Raw genomic sequence first — 11,614 nt, 5'->3', positions numbered from 1 at the left:
AATAAAATGAGGAAATAAACAAACAAAAATCTCTTTCATATGATGTCAAAACAGCTAGAGAAGCCTCTTTGGTTAAGATAGTTCCATGTGAAGTCCTGTGTAAATTCACTGTAGGCATTATGGCAGAATGGGAAGAAGTCATTTACATTTTGAGAAAGCTTCTGCCTTGCAAAGGAATTTTCTTAAGATAATTTGTATTCATATCTAAATAATAAAAGGCTCAAAATTAAGCACTCCAATTGCCATTTATAGTGCAAAGAAAAATGCAATCTTGAGCCATTTAGTTACTTTTTTTTATTTTTCTGAGTCATCATCTTCTTTTAACTATTATTCAAAAGATGGTGTTTTCTTTCTGTCCTTTGTGGGGTATCCTGCATTTTGGCTGATGATTAAAAAGTTGTCATTTCCTTTCATTCTCATTACCATACTCATTGTTTTCTTTAGTTGGGTGCTTTTTGGATGACATTCGTGTCCTGCAGAGAGCTGCAGGACTCCATCAGATCTGTTCAGGCACCTGAGCCTAATTAAGGAAGTTCTAACTACTCTTTTTATCACAGATTTGGTAAATAAGGATGTTTACACCTGAGTCTCTTACGATTGAGTAAATACTTTAAAATAGATCATTGCTAAAGATCACAAAGCATATCATATATTCACGTTACATATCTAATAAAGAGAGAGAATATGACACATTCTCATGTAACAATCTGTTTATTCATAGTGCCCATGGTGTGGTAGAGATGGCATACCATTTATACAGTTACAGTCGGAATAGTGTAAACTGCTGAATTGTGAACTATAACAACTGAATTGAAAAAGAGAGAAAAAAAAAGAAATAGTCCTGGACAGTGGAAATTAAAGAAGAGTAATTGGTATTCTTCTGATCATCTGGTTTCTCTATGTTGGCTTCTCTTTGGTTACATCAAGTATCATTAGCAATATGGTTGTAAGAACTCTGGCTAATGTAAGCAGCAAAGAAATATACTGGAAGAATATCTGACCCCTTAGAGAATCACTGAAGAGACTGAAGAGCCCAGCTAGAGAAAAGAGCATTCAGGAAGCAAAGAATGCTAAGCACACAAGCCCGGAGCCTCCTTCAGTTAAGGAGGTTGCTAATAGCAGGATCAGCACAGGATGTGGGATAATAAAGCTTCCGCTGGACTCTCATTATGGTCATTGCTATGAATTGTTTATTATCTATTTGAACATCTTCATATTATTTTTTTCAAGACTTAAAATCCAGGAAAAATTAAGTCATAGGCTTGACCTAGGTCACAGCCTACACTGCAATTATCAAGAAACGGAAAGGGAATCCCTGATGCTTTCAGCCTTGTGATGGGGAAATGGTCCTTGCTTCCCCAAAAGGCATTTGCAAGGAAGACCTCCAATGTTGTTTAGTTGAAAGACCATGGCCCACTTCAATCATCACTGTCATATCCACAGATAATAGAGTGTTGGAAAGAACCTAACTGAAAAACAACTGTGTTCTAATTCAAATTCAGTTTTTCAGCATTGTGTGACCTTCTGTACTCCTTGGTGTCCTCAGTGTTAAACTGGGATACTATTATTCTGCCCCAAATATCTCATTTCATTGTAAGGAGTCAAATGAGATAATTTATTAAGGCTTCTTTAAGTTTCTTTTCATTCAAAAAATGTAGTAAGGGTCTACCTGTGTGAGCAAAATAAAAAGAAAAAGGAAGAAAGAAAGTAATAGTAACCATTTATTTGCTAAGAAATATATACATGGGAGGTATGAGGTATTATCAGCAACATTTTAATTTAAACATATATTGAGAATATTTTTATTCTTCATTGTTTGAAAATTAAGACAAATGGATGAAAAAACAAACAGTGCTATGATAAATATGAAAAACTTAGGAGAACAGAAAATTAATGCTGAGGTATTACCCTGCATTGGGGATCTTTCTCCCAACCCAACCATCCCATTTTTGTGAGTAAGGGAGTTGACATTCTTATTAAACCTCACCTGTAAAAAGAAGTGACCGGTCTAATGATGCATCTTTCACCAAACATGACCAATCAGAATTCGCTCCCAAAGCTTTGAAACTTGGAACCATCTATAAAGTGTGTTCCTGATCAGAAGCAAGATTGTGTAGTGTGCATCATTGTTGAATAGATATGCAGTGTCTGCTCATTGTGGTGCTGGGGGAATCACTGAAGCAGGAGAGTGAAGTCCACATCCTTAGTAAGTGCTTTTTCCATAGAGGATTAAACGTTCTTCCCTGGAAGAGATCAGGTGTAATCAGTGTGCAGCCAGATGACCAGCTGGGCCATCTCAGGAGTTTTCAGTGTTTGCTTCTGCTATTTGCATATTGGAAACTCAGGAGTACAGTATCCAGACCAGCTTGTTGAGTTTTCAGCCTCTGCTATTTGCGTATTGGAAACTTGGAACACCAGTATCTAGATCGGCTTTTTGAGAAAAACCTACATTGTTCAGCCCATGAACCACTTCAGTCTCCTCTGCACGGCCATTTTGCATATGCTATGGGTAGGGCAAAAGCTGACTGACTTTCACCAGATAGGTCACCTTGTCAACCAGATTGCTGGTTCTATGTAGTGTGTGCCCTCTAGTGGACATTAGCACAGAAAATGAATGTTTTCACATGGTTGCCCATTTTGAGAATTTCAGTCACATATCATTCCCCACAGGATCACAATCTTGCAACATTAGTATTTGATGGTGACCCTGATGTCACCAGTTCTCCCAGAGATGCAATATTGTTTTTGGATTACTGTCTTGGTGGGGAGGAGTCCTTTCATTGGCTTCCATTTGGCCCTTCTACCATAAGAGTTTCCACTCCACAGATCAGGAAGCAAATATGGATTCTGCCAATAATTAGATAAATATCTTCTTCGTTCACATTTTGTGTCTGTAGAAATAACTACCAGTTGAGTCTACAGTTCCACAGGACTTACAGTAAGATGCAATTGGGTCAAGACTTTCCATAGTGCTCAAGATGGTCAGGGTTCTGAGCCTCTATGAATAAACCCCAGTAAGTAGCTTTGTTATATTACCTAGGGACCCTCTAGAGATGGCTTCAAGGAAGGTTTTATAATGTAGCTCTTGTTTTGAATTGAAACATCGCCTCTAAATCCTAGTCCTGAATACCTCAGGATGTGACTGTATTTGGAGATGGGACCTTTAAAGAGGTAATTAAGCTGAAATGAGGCCATTAGGGTGGCCATAATCCAATCTGACTAGTGTCCTTATAAGGCAAGGAAATTTGAACACATTTGAAAAAACATACCAGAAGTGCTCATGCACAGAGTGACAACCACGTGAAAGAACATTGGCATCTGCAAGCCAAGGAGAGGATTCTCAGGGGAAGCCAGAGCTGCTGACACCTTGCTCTTGGTTTTTCAGACTCCAGAATTGTGAGAGATAAATTTCTGATTTTTAAGCTACTCAGCATGAGGTATTTTGTTGTGACACCCAAGCGGATTAGTACAATTCTCTGCTGTAACAAAGCAGCACTTAGTAGCTTAAAATAACACAAATTTGTTGTCTTATATTTCTACAAATTAGATGTTCAAATCTGTCAACCTGGGCTAAAATCAAGTTGTCAACATGGCTGCATTCCTTTCTGGATACTCAGGGAGAAAATCTATTTCTCTGCCTTTTCCAGCTTCCAGAGGCCACACACATCCTTTGGCCTGTAGTTTCCTTTTTTCCATCATCAAAGTCAACAACCTTGCATCTTTCTGTTCATTCTTCCCATCACATTATTTTCTGTGAATCTCTTCTGCTTCCCTCTGCTGCTTTTAAAGATCTTTGCGACTGAATTGGACTTACTCATTTAATCCAGAATAACTTCCCTATTTTAATGTCATCTGAACGAGCCCATTGTAACCATAATTCCATGTGTAATCTTAATTTTCCTTTGCCTTATAATGTAATATTGTTCTGGAAGTTCAGATATGGACACCTTTGTGGGGAGGGCATGAGTCTGCCCATCCCAGTCCTAGTAGCCAAGTTGCTGGTTGTTCCTATAGGGGCTGATCACTGAAGAAGTAGGAGATTTTTGACAATTAGGTTCCCACTGAGTAGACTTGAAAATCTTTGGATTATGTAAGCCAAGTAACTCATTAAGAGGCTACCCAACATTCCCATACCATAAATATTTATTTCACTTTTAGATAATTAATATGGAGGGTTCTCTCTCCTCTGTCTCACAAATCTCCCACTAGCCTTCCAGTCTGCCAAACCTTATCAGGAACTAGGGGTCAAGGGAACCATTTGATTCTGTCCAAAAAGATCATCATTTTGGAGAAAGAAGAAGGGCAGAGAGTGGATCTGGAGTGATAAATGAAAAAGGTTCTATCCCCCAGCAGAGACTAGGAGACAGAAGTCTTACCCTTTCCAATGACTACATTTCAAAGGAATGGCTTTCAGGTCCTTGGAAAAAAATACTCCCAGGTCATTGAGGAAGACACTCCTAGGTGATAGAAAACATATGTATATCTCAAAGGAACAAAGAGAGAATTCAAAATTGTAAGCCCTTTTCTATGTTCTAATACAGGAGGCCAGGGACCTATTGTCAGGTATTGGCTAGAACAAACAGTAAATTCAGTAACAGTCTTGAGCTATCCTAGGCAGGAACTCAAAAGAGGGTTGGGTGGCCCCAGAGATATGGCTTTGAGCTGCTAGAAGCCATGTTAAAGTTTGGCGATTCCTTCTTTAAGAGTAGATAATAGAAAACAAAACATGTTTGGTGAAGTCTCTAGTGCAGGGGTTTGAATGGAGTGTCCCTATCTATCATTTACACAGTTCTCATCACCAGGTTAGAATTTGCCAATGAGTGGTGCTCCCAAGTGATTTGGGGAGCAAAAGAGAAAAAGACATGTATATTCTGATTGTAGGCAGATCAAACAGCAGAGGACAGATTTGAGCTTTGAAGGTGTAAACCAGAAAGCATCTGAGACAGGTCTCAATTAATTTAGATGTTTATTTTGCCAAGGTTAAGGATATTTCTGGAAAAAAAGAACACAGAGTCACGGAAATCATCTCTGGTTTGTGACTTTCTCCATAGGTGATTTTGAGGACTTCCATATTTAAAGGGGAAAAGCTGGCTGGAGAGAAAAGAGAAAGGGTATGGCAGTCCACATCTTGCAAGAGAAATGGAGCAGGTGGTGGAATAATCAATCATATATTTCACTCTTGCTCAGTAAATCTACACTTTGCATAAGATAAGGTGAACATAAAATAACTACCTGTGGAGATATTTAATCTTTTATCTGTATCTATCTGCCTAGGAACAAAATGAAAGGCAGTTTCTTGCATGACTCAGCTTTCACCGTTTTTTTTTTCTTTTGTCAAAGTTAATTGGGTTCCTGAGTTCTTATTTTCCTTTCACAAAGCCCGTCTTGGAACTTTAAGCAGTTTATGGCGGTATTATGAGCGGAACAGAAGATGTTTACAATAAGCAATAATGTATGTTTATGAAGGCTACTTGACCCATGTGACTTAGTAGAAAGAACATCACAGAACAAACATTCTAGTTCATGCTGTGTCTCTAGCCAGGTGGCCCTAGATAATTTATTAAAGAGCCTTTAAGTTTTCTCATTGCAAAATAAAGAAGGTTTGCTATGAAAATAAAAGACAGTGGAGCATGCAAAATTGCTATGAAGTCAATGGCATTCAACTAGCAACAATCGATTTGACTATAGTATAAATTCTGTTCTCTCTTTTGTGCTCCTAGGCTGACATTCCATCATGATTTCACAGACTTCTGGTTAAGAATTTGCTTAATGTATTTTGCTCTGGCTTAAATTAATTGACACTTCTACAGCTTTGAAACTCATTCAAACTTTCATGTAATTCTGAAGCCATACTTCCCTAAACACAGTGCAGTGTGCATTTATGTTTTTAAAATAGCACATAAAAATGATCTCAAAATCACTTTTTGCATGTTTGTGTCTTTTTAGTTAAGACATCATCACGAGGAAAGAGTGAATTGTCGAATGTTGCTTGCAGGAGACAGCTGATCTGGCAAGGAAATTAGTCATTCGTATTTTGGGCATATGTTATGCATTCTACTTCCCTAATTGTCTGAGGACAGTGTAACTTTTGGGGTCTTAGATACGCTTACTTACCTTTTAGTGTGAGGTTGTATATTAATCTAGCTAGGAGTTGGGTTGCGTCGAACATTTCCTGTAGGTACAGCTGTCAGAAGCTAAAACTACCTGTTGTGTCTTTTTATTGCCTCTACTCTATTTAGGTTCCCTACAAACTTCCCTTTCAAAAAAACCTTGCATCTCTTTCAGCCGTCATCTGCTGTAATTATACTGGAGCTCCGTTGATGGAGGGGTGAGGTTTGGGGATTGGGGGAAGCATTCTATAGTCTTATGATTAAATCTCTATCTTTTAATGGGCCCTTGTCCCTGGACTATGAACTTCATCAGTGTTTCTAAACTTTTTTTTTTCCTTTTTCTCTGTCAAGTTGAATTGGAACTGGAAGCCTAGAGGAAGCTAGAGTTGCATAGTTTCCCTTCAGCTGCTTAGGTAAGATAACGCTCTTAATAAAATCTTTTCGCTGGGGGAGTAAGCCTTTGTTACGGGAAATGCTCTAATTATATTTTTAAATGATTAGTTTTCCCCTCTCTATGCCAGGGACATCAGGTGATAGTTTTTGGTACATACCCTGAGAACCAAGTGGGATTCTTGGAATTAAAGCCTGTAAGTGTGTAGGGGCTCCTCTAAGACTGCAGCCCCCAGGAGGCTCCAGTGCTCACTCTGCTCCATATTCAGCCTCTTGCCAAATTCCTGCTTAGGTGTTACTGCCAGTTTGTCATTCCACTGACATCTGCTGCAGGTAATCTGATCTTTGCTGTGATGTTCTGTAATCTCCTGTCTTTCCTGGGTTCAGGCTGGTGGTTTCCCTGAGACCTCAATTCTCTGATAGGTCTAAGATTTCACTGATTTTCAGTTTCTCCAGCCTTTTTTGTGGTGTAGGGGTATGAGTGATGACTTCTAAGCTCTTCAATGTTGAAGCTGAAACTAGAAGTCTTCCATGTACTTTCTTCTAAAAATAGTATGGCATAGTGCAGTGTTTCTCAAAAGAAAATACACATATTGATCTCTACACCTAAGCGTTGATATATTATTTTATTACTATTTTATGTTAAAATATAGAAACATACAGCGAGGGGAACATCACACACTGTGGCCTTTTGGGGTTTGGGGCTAGGGGAGGAGTAACGATAGGAGAAATACCTAATGTAGATGACTAGGGGGATAGACGCAGTAAACCACCAAGGCACGTGTATACCTGTGTAACAAACCTGCACGATCTGCACATGTGCCCCAGAACTTAAAGTATAATAAAAAATAAAATAATTTTTAAAAAGTCAAATGATAAAAAAATTTAAAAAATAAAATAATGTAGAAACACAAACTTAGACCTAAATGCCATAAGCCTACAGTTCTTAACCAAGTTTCTGAAATATAATGCATCTGTTACATTTTAAAATCTCACAAAATATTAAAGTTTTAACTAACACCACCAATTTAAGATTGTGTGGGTGAGCCAAAATGTTATTATAGGTTTAATAGAAGGAAGATACTATTTAGTTCTGATATTATCCTTGGTCTGTTTCTGCTTTTTTAGCTTCAATAGGAAAGCCCTGTTTAATAAGGCTATGTAAAATGTTACTGGTAACATCACAGTTTTCTACTTATGATATCAAACAGAAAGCTCTGCCATTATGCACTTTTTCAATATCAATTTTAATGAAGTGTGTTTTGATAATTCTGTAAATGTATTACAATCACATGGCAATATATGTCCATTGCAGCATTATTAAAATCTGTATTTAAATCACTATTTACTTATTCCTTTGAATTCAGAACATGAAAAAATTTATCTCTATAATTATTATCAAATATTAATATTAATGTAATATATCAAAATATATTAATGGTATAATTAATATATCAAAATATATTAATGACATATGACTAATGTATGGTATACATATGATAAAGTTCATAATATATAACAATATTAACTACATGCATATTATGTTATACGTAGTTAATATATTATGACTAACAACCTGTTGCAACTTTAAACATACAAAATATCTCTTAATGAGTGTAAAATGTTAAATCTTTTAAGTTCAGTATACCTCTACCACAATGAGCCCTAGGATGTTTTAATCAATTCTTTCAAGCCATTTGTCTATTTGATTATGAATCTCTATTTGGTCACTGGGCATAATCTTACATAGATCTCATTCTAGACACAAACATCCACAAGCAACAAAAATGAAGCAATCGGGATCCATTAAAGTAACTGTTAACATGATCTGGAATTTGCACATATCTGTGGTTTGTTTTCTGTATGCTGTTTTTGATAAAGATATTACAGTCCCCTAATAATACATACATCTAGTTCACATTAAGAAAAAACTATATTTTGCCAAATTCCATAATCAAACTGGGTTTAAAAACCAGCTCTGAAGACTCATAACTCTATGATCTTGAGATATTTACTTAAAATCTCTAAACTTTAATTTCTGAATTAGGGAAGTCATATGACAAAGTTGCTGTGAAGTCAAATGAAGAATGAATGCAAAGTCCCAAACTTCAGACATTCCCTCTGTTCTTTCAATTAGTCATTAGCTTAAACTGAACATTTTTTACATGGTTCTCTGGTAAAGGTGTTTTTACATATAGTAAGACCTAATAGATAATATTATGTTACATAATATATGATTATTTTATATAAAACTATATATAAATAAATATATAGTATGTATTTAGACATGTAGAAAGGAAATTTTTTTTAATGAAAAATTAGATTGGCTGAAGAAAGTGGATATCATCACGTAGAGAAGTGGTTAGCATTGTGGAAGTACAGATATATACCAAACAATATTACAGAGACATACTCGAAATAAACCACACTGACAGAAAGAAATCTCATTAGGAGAGAATTTTGGAAGATTGGTGTCTTCACTTGTTATTCCCAGAGTCTGACCTTTCTTATCATGTACTATTGTCAGGGATATCTAAATTTAACAATATATGAAGGAGTTCTTAAACTTTGGATTTTATAATAATTATAATAGGAAAGAGTATGAGTCTTGTAGTCTCCATTTCCACTTCAATAAGAATTTGATGAGGAATAGCCAATAGCATTCACACTGGTCAAGGCTGGATCAAATTGTGATCCTACTTCTTATCTTAAAGCTGCCTGTTTAGAAATTATGCAGCTTGCTTTGATGCCTGTCTTACTCTTACTGTTAGCCATTTAGTGCTTACCTTAAGAATGACTTAATAATACTGTTACTTTGCATCTCTCAAAGGCCATGCCCTGTTCCTGCATGCTTTCTTCCAGATGCATTGTCTTCTGAAGGATGGGCATGGCAATTTGGGGCATCTTTTGGTAGGAAGTATGATTTCTCCTGTTTGGGCACAGAGAAGTGCATATGGAATATAAACTAAACGCATTCTCCCAGAAGACTCAGTTGTAAAAGTTAGCTCATTAATGTAGTGTTGAATGTTTTTATGTGAGTCATACTTGACCTTCTTGAATGTAAGTAAATAACTGAGGTGAATTGTATAAAACCCTGAGGGATAGCAGAAGGGAAAGGGCATCCCTTTTATCTGATCCCATGCCTGAGATTCCTTCCCTCTACCATCCTACTGAAAATAAACAACTTGTCAAGTGCTCCAAAAATTAATGCTTATGTCAGTATAGAGAGAGTAGAAGTGAGTGTTATTATTTTATTACTTGTACTTACTGGGCATCATATTCTTTCTTCATGTGTTTTGCATTTGAGGCTAGAGATGAAGGTAGAGGAAAAGGATTTTAAAAAAACAAATTACTTAAACATGGAGTCCTTTTTTTCTTTTTTTTTGGAAACAGAGTCTTGCTCACTCTATCCCCCAGGCTGGAGTGTAGTGATGCGATCTCATCTCACTGCAACCTCCACCTCCTGGGTTCAAGAGATTCTCTTGCCTCAGCCTCCTGAGCAGCTGAAATTCCAGGCATGTGCCACCACGCCTGGCTAATTTTCATATTTTTAGTAGAAACGGGGTTTCGCCATGTTGGCCAGACTGGTCTTGAACTCCTGACCTCAAGTGATCCACCCACCTCAGCCACCCAAAGTCCTGGGATTATAGGCGTGAGCCCCTGTGCTCAGTCAAACATGGAGTCTTTACTCAACATTATAATAATGTGAAAGAAGAGATCATGAGAATTAATGAATGTTTTGGAAGGCATACATGAATACATTACTTAGAAAAAAGGAAAGCTCAATCTGCCGTAAATTATGTGCCTTGTTTCAGCAACCCTTCTTTCTTTTCCTTTACACTTCTCTTTTTTTTTTTTTCTGTAGTGTCCTAAATGGGGCAAAGAGTGAGTTATGTGACAAATTTAGATTTTGCAAACCTGGGCATTGATGAGAGTGCTATTGAAACACATTAAGAAATATTTTCAACACACAAATGTGTCATTTCCTTCTTCATGTCCCAGATGCTGAAATACTACGAGATAAAGATTTTAGGTTTCAATTGTAAAGAGAGAGAAGTGGATAAATCAGTGCTGCTTTCTTTCGGACCAAAGGTAAAAAAAAAAAAAAAAAAAAAAAAGGCTTATTTTAATGTTTTCTTTTCCAGAATTGCTTCTATTGTGTGTGTGTGTGCATGCATGTGTGTGATATGTGATTTTTTAATATATATATAAATATATATATCATATATATATAAAAATATATATATCATATATATATAAATATATATATCATATATATATCATATATATAATATATATCATATATATATATCATATATATATAAATATATATCATATATATATATCATATATATATAAATATATATATATCATATATATATATCATATATATATATATATGAGATCAATAATTTCTAGTAGAATGCTTTATTCTATCACCAACAATTTGATTTGGTTGTTTTTGATAATCAAAAAATAGAGATGTCAGCTAAATTTTCCATGAGTGAAAAACATGTATTCACAAATACACATGAAATACACTGAATGTTGTATAGTTTGAAGTAGCAAGATTTTTTTTTTATATCATGATGCATATATTGTTTAAAATATTGGCTTTATTCAAAGTATAATTTGATATATTTCAGTATTCTCCTTTCCTAACTTTTAATGGAACATTTTTGGTTTTAATGCCTTTTATTATCTTTCCTTGATTATATAGCAAATACTGGCTGGGTATCTACTATATGCTCTTCATTGAACTAGATGTGGGGAAAGGATACAAAAGATAAAATACAGTTCTTTTTGTATTTATGAATCTTATGATTTAAAACATATCCTCAAATAGGCATAATGTAATTTGAGAACCTCAAGTAGTATGAAAGTGCTATTGCTAATTACTCTGAAAATATAGATGAGACCAGAATTACTACTCTGGGAGAAAAGACTACCAAAAAATAAATCTTCATGGAGATATCCGATTAATCTTGAAGAATAATTAAGATTCACACAGCATATAATGGGGGTGTTGACCAGGTAAAAATAGTTACAGAAAAATCATAGAACTGAAGTTATGAATGTTTCTTGCGTTGATTAGCAGTTTTATGCCGTGGGTA

General features: G+C 35.8%; 1 protein-coding gene across 2 annotated transcripts in view; it reads left to right on the top strand.

Moving 5' to 3' along the window:
- The first annotated feature begins 6,069 nt into the window (after positions 1 to 6,069).
- The window catches only part of MSR1 (macrophage scavenger receptor 1), a 96,368-nt gene continuing 90,823 nt past the window's right edge, over positions 6,070 to 11,614 (top strand). Inside the window, exons 1-3 of one of the 2 annotated variants that reach the window (XM_021665132.2) lie at positions 6,070 to 6,328; positions 6,462 to 6,523; positions 10,503 to 10,592. The gene's annotated coding sequence lies outside the window, so the exon portion shown is untranslated. The remainder of the gene's footprint in view (positions 6,329 to 6,461; positions 6,524 to 10,502; positions 10,593 to 11,614) is intronic. The other variant, XM_021665134.2, reaches the window with a different exon arrangement.

The sequence above is a fragment of the Aotus nancymaae genome, unplaced genomic scaffold (genome assembly GCF_030222135.1).
Source record: "Aotus nancymaae isolate 86718 unplaced genomic scaffold, 86718_ANA_hifiasm-v0.15.2.pri h1tg000079l, whole genome shotgun sequence".
Lineage (NCBI taxonomy): Eukaryota > Metazoa > Chordata > Mammalia > Primates > Aotidae > Aotus > Aotus nancymaae.
This window is presented reverse-complemented; position numbering and strand designations above follow the sequence as displayed.